The 13,980-nt window shown below is 39.4% G+C and overlaps 1 protein-coding gene across 4 annotated transcripts in view; it reads left to right on the top strand.

The window, feature by feature from the left end:
• Positions 1 to 13,516, top strand: part of PDK1 (pyruvate dehydrogenase kinase 1) — a 115,811-nt gene extending 102,295 nt beyond the window's left edge. The window contains exons 14-15 of one of the 4 annotated variants that reach the window (XR_008500953.2): positions 8,836 to 8,925; positions 10,589 to 13,516. The gene's annotated coding sequence lies outside the window, so the exon portion shown is untranslated. Of the gene's footprint in view, positions 1 to 8,835; positions 9,415 to 10,588 lie in introns of those variants that run through there. The other 3 variants (XR_008500959.2, XR_008500949.1, XR_008500955.2) reach the window with 3 other exon arrangements.
• Positions 13,517 to 13,980: the final 464 nt, after the last annotated feature.

Genomic DNA, 13,980 nt, shown 5'->3' on the forward strand with positions numbered 1-13,980 from the left:
CCAGAGCTTGATTTATTATTTTTTTGATTGTGTAGACTTAAGAAATGTTTGAAACATGGAATGCTATGTAGTCATAAAAAGAATGAAATTTTGTCTTTTGCAGCAACATGGATGCAGCTGGAGTCCATTATCCTAGGCAAATTAATGCAAGAACAGAAAACCAATACCGCATGTAACTTGTAATTGGGAGCTAGACATGAGTTACACATGGACATAAAGATGGGAACAATAAACATTAGGGACTATGAGAAGGGAGAGGGAGAGGGGCAGGGGCTGAAAAACTACCTATAGGGTACTATGTTCACCACCTGTGTGACGGGATCATTCGTGTCCCAAACCTAAGCATCAGGCAACATGCCCATGTAACAAACCTGCATGTGTACACTCTGACCTAAAATAAAAGTTGAAATTATTTTTTACAAAGGTGTTGAAGAAAAATGTTAATGCAGATTAAACATGTGTCTATAGTTGTTACAATGTGAATAGTACAAACATCAAGAGAATATTCTAGTTTTGAAAAACTATTATTTGTTTCAGTACAAGGAAGTCACACGCATCTTTGGTGAATGAGTGAAGTTCCAACATACATTTTCATTATCTTTCTTTTGCCTTACTCATTAAAGTAAATGAAAACATCAACCAAAAGTCATGGTGGAACTACACTCAAAGATACAATTATAAGATATTTACCAGCAAACAGCTATCAGGAGGCCACAATTCACTCTAAAAATTCAGTTCTGATTAGCCAGCACTGCCCTCTGTGGATGAGAGGGAGCTTTTGTTTATTGTACAAAATCTTAAAAATGTATCGATAAGCAAAAATAAAGTTAAAAGCCCCTCTAATTTCTCCACCAAGAGATAATATGACTCATAAGCATATACATATTTTTAAACAAATATCAAATTATAGCTATAAAGGGAAGACTTTTTAAAATCGTGTGTGTGTGTGTGTGTGTGTGTGTAAAAGAACATTTGGAGAGCATCTTTCCATGTTATTCAGTTTTCTTCTAAAATCTCATTTGTAATTATTCTATAGAAGGCTGTTGTACTGATTATAACTTATTTCACCAGTCCTCAATGATTGGACATTTGGATCGTTCCCAATTTGTGGCAATTAAAAATACAATCTTAGGAAAATAAATAAATAAAACAAACAAGTGACAAATAAAAAAGACAACCCTACAAAGCACTTCTTTGCAGCTAAATAATACATCCTTTGTTTTCCTTAGGAGAAATTTCTAGAAAAAAGGTACATGCATGTCTAGGCCTTTTTCCCTTCTTTTCTCCTTTTCTTTCTTTAGGGAATGCCATCCCAGTCCTATACTAAGTCTTTAAAAGACCTCCCCTGATAAACTGGAAGCTCCATGTGGGCAGGGACTGTGTCTGCAAGTTCACCCCTCTAGCTTCAACCTGTGGCCCAGTGCCTGATGTGGGGACATATTCAATGCATATTTGCTGAATGTAAGAAGGAAAGAGGAAGGGCTGGTGTATTACTTTGCCAGGGCTAACAACACAGTGCCACAGACCAGGTGGTTTCAACAGCAGAAATTTATTTCCTCACAGTTCTAAAGGCTAGGAATCTGAGGTCAAGATGTCAACAAGCTGGTTTCTTCCAGGTTTCTGGTTTCTTCTGTCCTGGACTTGTAGATGACCAACTTCTCCCTCTGTCTTCACATGGTTGTTCCTGTGTCTATGTCCTTATCTCTTCTCTTAATAAGGATGCCAATCATACTGGATTAAGGCCCATCCTAATGGCCTCCTCATTTTAACTTAATTGCCCTTGAAAGATTCCTTTTCCAACAGTCACATTTTGATAGGACTTGAACATACGAATTTTGCAGGGGACCTAATTTAGCCCACACAGTTGTGCAGATTGCCATGTGGGGTTGTGGTAAGTTAGAGCCAAAAAGGATGGATGTCTTTGGAGACCAAAGTAATGAATTTTCTTGAGACAGAGTCTCACTCTGTGACCTAGGGGCTAGAGTGCAGTGTCAAATTACAGCTCACTGCAGCCTCCACCTCCCAGGCTCAAGCGATCCTCCTGTGACAGCCAGGTGGGAGGGGGTCCTGGAGAAACTCCAACCAGCCTGCCCACTGAGGTAGAGCCTCGAAAGTTCACTGCATTTGCAGCAGGGAGGAGCCTGGTCCCTCTGCTTCTTGGGTGGAATCTGGGATTCAAATGCTGGGCAGGAAGCGCTCTAGCTGGGACTCTGGCCTAGTGAGAGTCCCTGTTTCCCCCTTTTCTTCCTTTTAACCCAATAAAACCCTGTCTTACTCACCCTTCAAACTGTCTGTGAACTTAAATCTTCGTGGCCATAGGGTGGACAAGGACCCCGTCTTTAGCTGAACTAACGAAAAGTTCTGCAACATTCCTACTTCAGCCTCCTGAGTAGCTGGGACCACACACAGGTTTATGCCACTATATCTGGCTTTTTTTTTTTTTTTTAAACCTCTCATAGGAATGAGGTTAGTAAGCTTTTAAAAAGCATTGCCTTGCCGGGCGCGGTGGCTCATGCCTGTAATCCCAGCACTTCGGGAGGCCAAGGCAGGCAGATCATCTGAGGTACGGAGTTCAAGACAAGCCTGGCCAACATGGAGAAGCCCCGTCTCCAGCTAAAAATACAAAATTAGCTGGGCATGGTGGCACGCGCCTGTAATCCCAGCTACTCGGGAGGCTGAGGTGGGAGAATTGCTTGAACCCGGGAGGCAGAGGTTGCAAAAGCCGAGATCACACCATTGCACTCCAACCTGGGCAATGAGAGCAAAACTGTCTCAAAAAAAAAAAAAAAAAAAGCATTGCCTTGCTTTATATGTTGGTTTTGAAATGTCTGATGCCAGTCTAATTCTTTTACCTTTGTAAGTTGTTTGATCTTTTTTCCTGGAGGCTTGAGAGTTTCTTTCTTTCTTTTCTTTTTTTGAAATCTAATAGTTTTACTAGGCTCTGCCTTGGAGTATGATCCTTCTGGGTAAATTTTTCCCGTTACTCAGTGATCTCTAGGAATGTGTAGATAGACATAGGTCTTTTCCCACTCTATGAAGTTATCTTGAATTATAGTTTTAGATATTGGCTCTGTCTCATTGTTCTGTTTTTTCTTCAGGAACTCTGATAACACAAAAATTATTATTATTATTCCTGGCTGTCTTGCATGTGTGCTACTCTTCCTCTGGCCCTTTTTTCTTCTTCACTTATGCCTTTCTTATTCTCCTCATAGTTTGCCTACTTTTCTTCAATGCCTCTTACTAACTTAATTTGAGTCTATTCTATTAACTTTTAATTTGAGCCTATTCTCGTTTTATCAGAGGAGAATTTTTCTCAGTTGATATAATCGAAATTCCATTTCCTGGCTTTTGTTATAGCTTCACTTAACATTTGTTAATTTTTATGGAATGAAGATGTTTTCAACCTTTTTGGTTTAATGGCATCATCTTATGTTGGTATTGCAAAGTCCAGGTCTTTGGCAGGATATTTTGGTTTGATTTGCTGGGATAGAGAGAGTTGTGAATCCTCTGCTTTTCCTTTTTTGTTGCAGGAACCTAAAATTTCCATCTTTTCTTTTTTAACTCTTCCCACCTAATGCCAAAGAATGGTTTTTTTTTCTTTTCTTTTTTGTTTCTTTTGTTCTTTCTTAGAACTTTTGGGTTTCAATCATTGCCCCCTTTAAATTGCCCAGACTTCCAAGTTCCTTCCTGAAGTCCGTGCTCTGATCTCAGACTAGGATGGACCTAGACTTTCTGGTGTTAAATCAAACTCAGGATCCTTCACAAGCTTCCCTATTTTGCCTTCCCTGCAGCTCTCTAGGTTTGCTTTTGTTTGCCCTAAGGGCTAGGGTGTGGTGAGGGAATGAGAAATTGTGTTCTGAGATCTGATTATTCTCTTTCTATTCATAAGTATTTTGAAGTTTGGACATTCTTTAGGTTATGCTGAAGGTGTGGCTTGCATATAAATTCACTTTTTGTCCTTTGTTTGGATCCATGAAGAGGCAGGTGGCTATGCTGTTGCTGTTGCCTGCCTGAGCCTACCCTGAAGCCCCTTAACCTCACTTTTGTTAAAAATTGTAGCAGAAGTGCAATTTGCCTACCGGATTCCTTTTTTCTCTCATTCTTCCTTGAAAACAAAACCCCAGTTTGCACAGGAAGAATCAGATATGCAGCGTTGGCATTTTAAAATCTAATTTCTAGGCTCCTGTGACCAAGTAGCACAGTTTGGTCAAACAGACATAAGCAGAAATCAATGGGGTGGGGTTTATGGAAAAGTCTGAGTGTCTATGGAAATGGTCAGACTGGGCTAGCAAAGCCCTTTGCCCTTTTCTTACCCTCATTTTTCTTCCTGGATCACTTGGACATAACACCTGGAGAGGCAGCAGTTATTTTGTGGCCATAAGCATGAAAGCCAAAAGCTAAGGATGATGGAACAGAAAAATAGTAGGAGCCTGAATATTTGAGGAGCTGGGTCGGCTCTGGATTTCCTCCTCCCAAATTTCTGGTAATGTAAGAAATATAAACCTCTTTCTTAATTAAGGCTGGATGTTTTAGGTCTCTATTCAGGGCTGTATATACGATCAACACTTTGATTTACTGAGGCATTTCCTCCTTTGCATTGACAAGATTATCATTTCCACAGCTCAACTTGTCTAGGGTCCCACTAACCTACTACACATGCTATTCCTTATGTCTCAGTTGTATGTTGAAAGGCTCAAGATTTACATCAATAGAGGAGTACAGAGAAGACATTCCTGTAGGTATCTTTCTCCAGTAGTCTATACAGATGTTGGAAATAAATTTTCGGTGCTACAAAAGAAATAGCACTCAAACATAAGTTTAATTTTCTCAGCAAGGCAATTTTACTTCTGTAGAAGGGTGTATCTCGCGGATGGGGCAATGGCGAGAGCACACCTGAACAAGGGAGGGAAAGGGGTTCTTATCCCTGACGCAGGTAGCCCCTACTGCTATGTCATTCCCCTATTGGCTAGGGTTGGACCACACAGTCTAAGCTAATTCTGATTGGCTATTTTAAAAAGAGCAGGGGTACGAGCTGGAGTGGCAGGGTGACTAGTTTGGTGGGAAGGATGCTTACAGAACAGGTGACTCAGGGTGACTAAGAACAGAGCAGGTGACCAAGGATGACTAATATCAGAGCAGGTGACCGGGGTGACTAAGGTCAGAGCAGGTGATAGAGGCTAGGAGGGGGTTATTTACTGAAACTAGGGGCAAGAGACGTAAAGAATGAAGAAGTTAAACTTTAAAATGGAGAACAAAGAACAAGAGAGCTGAACATACTGATACATTAGTTCTTTGGAGACGATCTCAGAACTCATTGTACTTAACAATTTACTGGCTAAAACCTTTGAAGAGGAATTTATTATATCCTACACAGACACAGAAAGTTTTGTTGTGAAGAAAGAAATTTTAATTTTTTAATTTTTTATTTGTATAAATGTAAGGGGTGCAGTTTTGTTACATGGATATATTATGTAGTAGTGAAGTCTGGGCTTTTCATGTAACCATCATTCAAATAATGTACATTGTACTCATTAGGTAGTCTCTCATCTCTCACCCACTCTCACACTCTCACCCTTCCAAGGGAACTAGAACAAGGGAGACATTTTTAATACTCACATATTCCTAGAAAACAGAAGCAGGACCTCTAGGGAAGTAGGACTGGGGTGGTCAGAAAGCAGAGGGAATGAGAGGGAAATGTGGGAAAGGGCCTTTATTGTGGTTGTCTGCAGAAGGAACAGGCAAGACAGAGTGAGCAGGTTTAGAATTAACTATTTTGAATAATTTCAGCAAGGTCTGGGGCAATGGGGCTGTCCCTAGTTGCCTGGTACCTGGCCCAGGGGTGATTAGGAGAGGGATACAGTTTCACAGAGTATAAGAACCAAATAAAGAAGGTGTCTGGTAATGTAGGCTCTGAATTGGTTGGTTTGCATATGAAAGGTGCAAACAGTTGCTATCTCTGGAAATTAGCTAACCCTGAGAAGAACAAATCCTCCAGGTCAGCAAGTCCCTGGATATGAAAGCTTCAAATTCAGAAACTAGAAAAGCATGGTTTTCACAAATATTACTGCAATGACCTCAGTTTCTTGTAAAGACCATCTGATAAAACATTCTTGTCAGATATAAGCTAATTCATAAGGTAATTCTGTATTCTGTAGTGCTCTCTACTGAGTACACATATTACAATTTACATCACCATCACATACTAACACAGCTTCTGGTTTTGGGCTCTCTGCCATGTGGGTCCTCAATAAATAAAGCTTAATGAATGCTATAGAGCCTTTCAATAAGAAACTAAATGCCACCAATGACAGCACAGTTAATCAGTGGCAAAACCGGAAACTGATCTTAGGCTTCTTGCTTCCAAATGCATTGTTATTCAGTAAGATTATGCTTTGCCAGAGCAAAAGTCTATGCAGCTGCTCTTGAGAAAGTCTCAAAAATAAACGTTAGGTAATAATTGTCTCACTTCTGGTCTAAAATCAGGAGCCTATTTAAAGGATTGACTCTGGGAAACTTGAGAGAAGCTCCAGGAAGAGTTTTCTCCATTTCTGTTTTCTGGACTTGCAATGTCTTATTGAAGTCCTTCCCAAATATGAATCATAGCAAGCCTCATTGAATCTAGAAATCTCGTAGTCTTGGAGGCATCAGTAATAACTGCAAACCAGCAACAATTAGGAAAATCCCAACACCCTGAGCTGATGGTTTCTCTATTTTTTTTTTTTTTTTGGCAATGAAACAAAGTTTAAGAGACCCAAAGCAAACTTCAAGGTCATATCTTTATTCATTCCCAGATGAGCCACTTATATCTCTACTTCCTAGAACAAAAAAGCCCCAGTAATGATCTGTGAACCATAAATCTTGTGATTCAGTTCTTTGATTATTATTTTTCTCGAACTAAACTATATGTACCCTTTATGATTTAATTTTGAACTCAAGTGGCCTACTCTTGCTGCTTAGCTATGAATAGGAGCTTGGGTATATGTCTAAATGTTACTTTAACGATTGTTTGAATCTCTCATCTACTCTCACCTCATAGGAAATTATGGCCTCTTTGTATGGGTGCTCTGCAGCTGCCACCAGTTGTCAACCAGCCATGATGAAGACTGTTTTATTGATTAGCCACCAGTCAGGCTATTGTCATTTGTATTTCCAGCAGAAGGAAGAAATGTCATTTTATTTTATATATACATATTATGTGTGTGTGTGTATATATATTTTATATATACATATATATGTATGTATGTATACACACACACACACATATATATAGATATATGGAGAGAGAGAGAGACGGAGTAAGCTCATACAATATTTGTCTCCCTGTGCCTGGCTTACTTCACTTAACATAATGTCCCCTAGCTTCATCCATGCTGCTTCAAATGACAGAATTTCCTGATTTTTAAAAGCTGAATAGTATTCCATCATGTATATATAACACATTTACAAAATCTGTACATTCATTGTTGGATGCTCAGGTTGTTTCCGTGTCTTAGCTATTGTAAAAAATGCTGCAATAAACATGGGAGTGCAGACATCTCTTCAGCATACTGATTTCAATTCCTTTGAGTATATACCTACTAGTGGGCTTGCTGGATCATATGGCGGTTTTATTTTTAGTTTTTTGAGGAACCTCCATATTGTTGTCCAAAATGGCTGTACTAATTTACAATACCAGTGTATCAGAGCTTCTTTCTCTCCACATCCTCACCAACGCTTGTTTTGGTAATAGCAAATTTAATAGATGTGAAATGACATCTCATTGTGTGTTATTTGCATTTCTCTGATGATTAGAGATGTTGAGCATTTTTAAATTTATCTGTTGGCCATTTGCACGTCTTCTTTCGAGAGATATCTGGTTGAGTCTCTTGCCCATTTTAAAATTGGAGTCTTTGTTTTCTTGTTTTTGAGTAGTTTGAGTTCCTTGTATATTTTGGATATTAACACCTTATCTGATGTATAATTTGCAAATATTTTCTCCATCTGTGAGTTGCCTCTTTGCTCTATTGTTTCTTTTGTTGTGAAGAAGCTTTTTAGTTTTATGCAATCCCATTTGTTGAGTTTTTTTTATTTCATTGCCAAGGCTTAGATTTAAAAAAAAATTATTTAGAGACAGGGTCTTGCTCTCTCAACCAGGCTACAGTGCAGTGGCACAATCAGACCTCACCGCAGCCTTCAACTCCTGGGCTCAAGTGATTCTCCCACGTTAGCCTTCTGGGCAGCTGGAACTAAAGGCTCATGCCACTGTGCCCAGCTAAAAATTGCTTAAATTTGTACATTTTACACAGATTTTAAAGAAAAATAACCATGACCTAAACTTTTCATATTCTAGGATCTCCAGTGTTGCTCAAAAGGAACATTTCCATAATTTGAACTAGCTGCAAAAATATTGACAATTGTAATTTAATTTATGAAATCTAACATACTATACTTGAACTTTCAGTTGAGTGAAAAAATGTTAAGTTTACTGTCGATATTTACACATGGAAATTTAGTTTGCTAAATTTATGAAGTTTTAATTAATGTTATCTTAGTAATGTGTGAATATTTGGAGATATGTCGATTGCCTGAAGGTTTATAAATTTGATTTTAGACAAAGTACAAATAGTGAACATTCTTTTCCTCACACAGAATTTCCCTTGGGCATTAAGTAAATACTCAATTAAAGAAATAGGCATTAAAAAAATTAAGGTTTTCTTAAATGTCTTAAACACTAAAAAATAAATGAAATCAATATTGCAATGATTGCAAAACTGATCGGTTCACTTGGTTATAAAAGTATTTGTATGGTGTATTTATTTTTAAATTTTCTTTATTTATATTTCTATTCTTTTTCAGGCTAAACTCTCAAGCTCTTGAAGGTTATAAGAGAGATTGATAGTCCATGATTCAGGTCTTGAGATAAAAGGCATGAACATCCCTCCCAAGGTGAGTTATTTGAGTCTGTCATCCAATTGGATGAACTTTGTTAATAGTTATACTTCTTACATTGCTTCAGGAGCTACAAAATGCTAACAAGTTGACTTCGATCCATAGAGTTGTTTTGATTTTTTGTGATGTAGATGATCCTGCAGAATGACTTATCTTTATAGGAAAGATGATAAAAAAATCTAATACCTTGCCGTGTTTTGGGTGTCTTTTTTTTTTTTTAAAGCACAACTTAATAGCTTTTCTTTGCAACTGTTGTTCTGAGTATCTTTTCTTTATCATATATTGTAGGATAAGTTTATTTTGCAGTTACTTGTTTTGCGTCATCCTAGTCTTTGTTAAATCTAAAGACCTTGAACAAATTTGGTTTTCTTTCTCATCAACCACTAAGACCTGTAAGATTTTGTCACCTTTATATATCACTACTATAAATAATTGTTATAATTATGAATAATTGATATCTGATAATTATATGAATAAATGATATATATATCATTCAGAGATAAAGTTTTTATTCTTTAGGAATTTTCAAGTTAAAATAACCAAAATAGGTTGGAATGTATCTATAAGTTAATGCTTTTTTTTTAAGCTCTTAACATATTTAGGCCTAAGTTGCTCCCTCAGAGGATTATAATACTTCTTCCATCTATTGGTTTTTTTTTTTTTTTTGGTTGTTATAAAAATAACTTGAACTGTAGGTTGTGAAGATTCTTTGTAAATTACTGTCTAAATGATTGTATTTGGTATAATGACTATTCTTGATATAGCACACACTGATAATGTAATAAACCAATAAATCTGAGCACACGTGAGTCATAAGGGGTAATTACATCTCTTTTTATCTGTGTGTCTATGGCGAAACATGAATGCAGAAGAGAAAGAGAAGAGGCAATGTTTCTGTCTTAGAATAATAGTTTATCATTACCCTTGGGATATCCCTAGCAAGTTACAGTGAAAGTGAAGACAGGTAACACAGTAAAAACTGAAATACATTTCAGAGAAGGGAAAACAAGATAAAAATTTGGAGAAAGATGAATTCTCAATAAATATTTATTTCATGAGTGAACAAATTAATTGGATAGGAGAGCAGAAAGTCAGCCGCTGTTTTTCTCTTACTATTTATATGGGAAACCTCCGGAAAGATAAGCACCATGAGTTGGTAGAAGTGGGAATCTTGGTAAGGAGAGCGTACTTCACTTTGAAAGAGACAAAAAGTATTCTTACAATGTTAGTAGGTCTGCAGAGAGGAAGACAAATGTAGATCCTTCCCAGAACTATTGATTTTATATTCTTTATCTCTGAATCAGTTGAGCCTCTCATTTTAGTCATTCTCCTCCCTTTTCAAGCTGTTTAAAGTTTGAAATTAGCATCATACATCAGAACAAACTCTCTTGCTAAGTCATAGCTCTCCTTTATGTGTTCAGTGATTGTATTTTTATCCATGAATCACCAGTTCTCTAGATGACATACCTTCCTTCCTCCACTCCTTGCTAAGTAAATTTGTTTATTTCACCATTTGTTCTCTTCACAGTCTAAATGTCAAGCACATTCCCGTAATTATTGAGGATTTGTGATTTTTAAATAATGACCCCAAAAGGCTGCTGAGATCTCCCTATCCAAGCACACCTAGTTTAATTGTGCTTTGCTTTATTACCCTTCACAGATATTGCATTTTTTACAAGTTGAAGATTTGTGGCAACCCTTCATTGAGCAAGTCCATCAGTATCATTTTTCTTTCTTTTTTTTTTTTTTTAAAAAAAGAAGGTTCTTTTCTTTGTATTTTTGCAATATCATTCAATAAAAAGCAGTAGAAACATAACAGTCTTAATATTAAGTTTACAATGGAATATTTGAACAAAAAATCTGTACACATTATAATTTACAGCAATTTTATGTGGTAAATCCACTGATTGTTAAAAAATGTTCTTTATAGGCCAGGCGCGGTGGCTTATGCCTGTAATCCCAGCACTTTGGGAGGCCGAGGCAGGCGGATCACGAGGTCAGGAGATCGAGACCATCTTGGCTAACACAGTGAAACCCTGTCTCTACTAAAAATACAAAAAATTAGCCGGGCACGGTGGTGGGTGCCTGTAATCCCAGCTACTCAGGAGGCTGAGGCAGGAGAATGGTGTGAACCCGGGAGGCAGAGTTTGCAGTGAGCTGAGATAGCACCACTACACTCCAGCCTGGGCAAAAGAGCGAGACTCCATCTCAAAAAAAAAAAAAAAAATGTTCTTTATAAATCACTCTTCTGCATTAAATCTTGGAGTATTATAGATAAAGAATGCACCTAGCTCTATTTACAAATGTTAGCAGCAGGACATACCCAAGTCATACGGCATCAAAGCATGTTACCAGCGGCAAATCCATATTGGGTCTTCAGCAGCCTCAATTCTTGCCTCCTCAGAAGAAATAATTTGACTGAGGGGCATGAGGCAGAAGGAGGGACTGAGGCAAGTTTTAGAGGGAGTGAAATTTATTAAAAAGCTTTAGCACAGGAATAAAAGGAAGGAAAGTACACTTGGAAGAAGGCCAAGTGGGCAACTGGAGAGATCAAGTGTGCTGTTAGACCTTTGACTCGGGATTTTCTATGTTGGCATACTTCCCGGGTCTTGCATCTCTTCTCGCCTGATTCTTCCCTTGGGGTGTGCTGTCCACATGCGCAGTGGCCTGCCAGCACTTGGGAGGTGAGCGTGTGCATTGTGTTTATTGGAGTTGTACGCATGTTCACTTGAGGCATTCTTCCCTTACTAGTTGAATGTCCCTTGGAGGTCATATACCAGTTAAATTCCACCATTTTGTTTCTTAATAAACATGCTTGAACCCAATCGCCCAACTCCTGAGATCTTATCAGGAAGCTACTGATCACTAGGCTCAGGTTTTTCTATTGGGAAACTGCCTTTCCCTGGCCCTGGCTATGACTAATTATTATTTTTGAGAGACAGTTAACAACCTCCTGAGCATCAAGTGATGGTCGCCTGACATTCCTGGTGTGTGTGCTGGGGGAGGGCCCTCTCCTGTCCTACTCATGCCTGACTAGCTACCTACTATAACACAGGTACCAAATGAAGAATGTAAACTTCGGTAAAACCCATCAGTTTAACAGCTCAACTTAACATGTTTGTTCAGAGCCCTGTCTGACATATTCATAAAAGGCCAAAAATTAAGTTTCCATAAAGATAGTAAAGGTGTCTGACTCTGACACTGCTTTTCCAGACACCTGTAAAGAAAGATTACTTTCAGTTGGTCCCATGAATTACATGGTTAAATCCAAAACAACCCATCTGACAAGTGGCAACTTAAAATACTTGTGGAAAATCCATTTCAGTATACTTGTCAGTTTACCTTGGAGCATGGTAGAGGATTAAGCAAAGTTTGCCACAAGCCTGCTTTAAGTTTGAGCTTCCTTGGATTTAGCCCCATTTACAATTTAAAACATGCAAAATACACTCATTATACATGAAATTAATGTTCCTTAAGAAAATAAGGCTAGACTAACAATTTATTGAGAGATGATGAACTATTAAAAAAGAAGCCCCCAGGTGCAAGTGCCCACACGTGCTTGGCACCTGATCAGCCTTCCACCAGACCTGGGAGGAGCTGTTTCTTTTGGTGGCCGCAGGTGGCACAGTTAGCTCATGACTCAGAAGTCTCTCAAGCGTTCAGTGAAACTTCAAATCGAATTAATCCTGCACTCCGCAGTCCACGCGTGTAACTTTGATGGGTGCCAGGGCACGTTTCAAAGTCGTCCTGTGAGCTTGGCTGGGGTTCGGGGCTACTCTCTGCAGATTTGAGGTCTGCAGGGTGGATATCTTGGCAAATCACATCCTCCTTCAGCCGGAGGATCCCAGAAATGCAGAGCCACTTCCAGAGTCTGATTTGCTGGTCCACGACTATGCTTCTTAAATGTACTGGGAGTCTGGGTTGAATGCCAGGTGGCCGCATGTGTCTTGGGACGTCTTTAGTGTGGCACCACAGGCAATCGTGTCTGCCTGCTCCTCAGGACGCTCGCCTCTGCAGAAGTCGTCAGCACTGTGGATGCAGGTTCCTTTCCATCAGAACTTCCCGATGAAGATTTTCTCTCTTCCGAAGTGTTGTGTGAGTTTTCTTTTATTTTGCCATTTCTTTGTCAAACTCTGGTTCTCATTTCATCTTCCACCGCCCTCATCCCGTCTGAACGCCTAGAATGGAGCTCAGGGCCTTCGGGAGGCGCGAAGCCCTCGGGCTGCAGGCTGCCGGGCCGGGCCCCCGGCTTCCTGCGCTTCTGCCGGGCTGTGCTCCGGCGTCCAAGGCGCCACCTTGCGGAGACAGCGGACGGGGACTTCGCGGGCCCAGTGCCATTTTTCCAACAGCATGTGCTCACTTTGTCACATTTTGGTAATTCTCACAATATTTCACATTTTCCACCATTATTTTATCTGTGTGATGATGATCTGTGATCAGTGGTCTTTCATGTTACTATAGTAATTGGGGAACCATGAACCACACCCATAGCAGATGGCAAACTTGATTGATAAATGTGTGTGCTCAGCTCCACTCATTGGCTGCTTCCTGTCTTCTCTCTCTCTCTCCCCGCCCTCCCCTCGCCCGGCCTCTCTCTCTCTCCCCGCCCTCCCCCCGCCCGGCCTCCCCACTCCCTGAGACAGAACAATATTGAAATTGGGCCAACTAATAATCCTATAGTGGCTTCTAAGTGTTCGAGTGAAAAGAAGATCTCACCTCTCTCACTTTAATCAAAAGCTAGAACTGATTAAGCTTGCTGAGGAGGGCATGTTGGAAGCCAAGACTGGCCAAAAGCTAGACCCCTTGCACCAAACAGCCCAATTGTGAATGCAAAAGAAAAATTGTTGAAGGAAACTAAAAATGCTACTCTAGTGAGCACTAGAATGATAAGAAAGTGAGGCAGCCTTATTGCTGATATGGAGAAGGTTTGAGTGTTCTGGAGAGACTATCAAACCAGCCGTAACATTCCCTTCAGCCAAAATCTAATCCAGAGCAAGGCCCTAACTCTTCAATTCTGTCAAGGCTGAGAGAGGTGAGGAAGCTGCAGAAGAA

This window comes from Pongo pygmaeus, chromosome 11, assembly GCF_028885625.2.
Source record: "Pongo pygmaeus isolate AG05252 chromosome 11, NHGRI_mPonPyg2-v2.0_pri, whole genome shotgun sequence".
Lineage (NCBI taxonomy): Eukaryota > Metazoa > Chordata > Mammalia > Primates > Hominidae > Pongo > Pongo pygmaeus.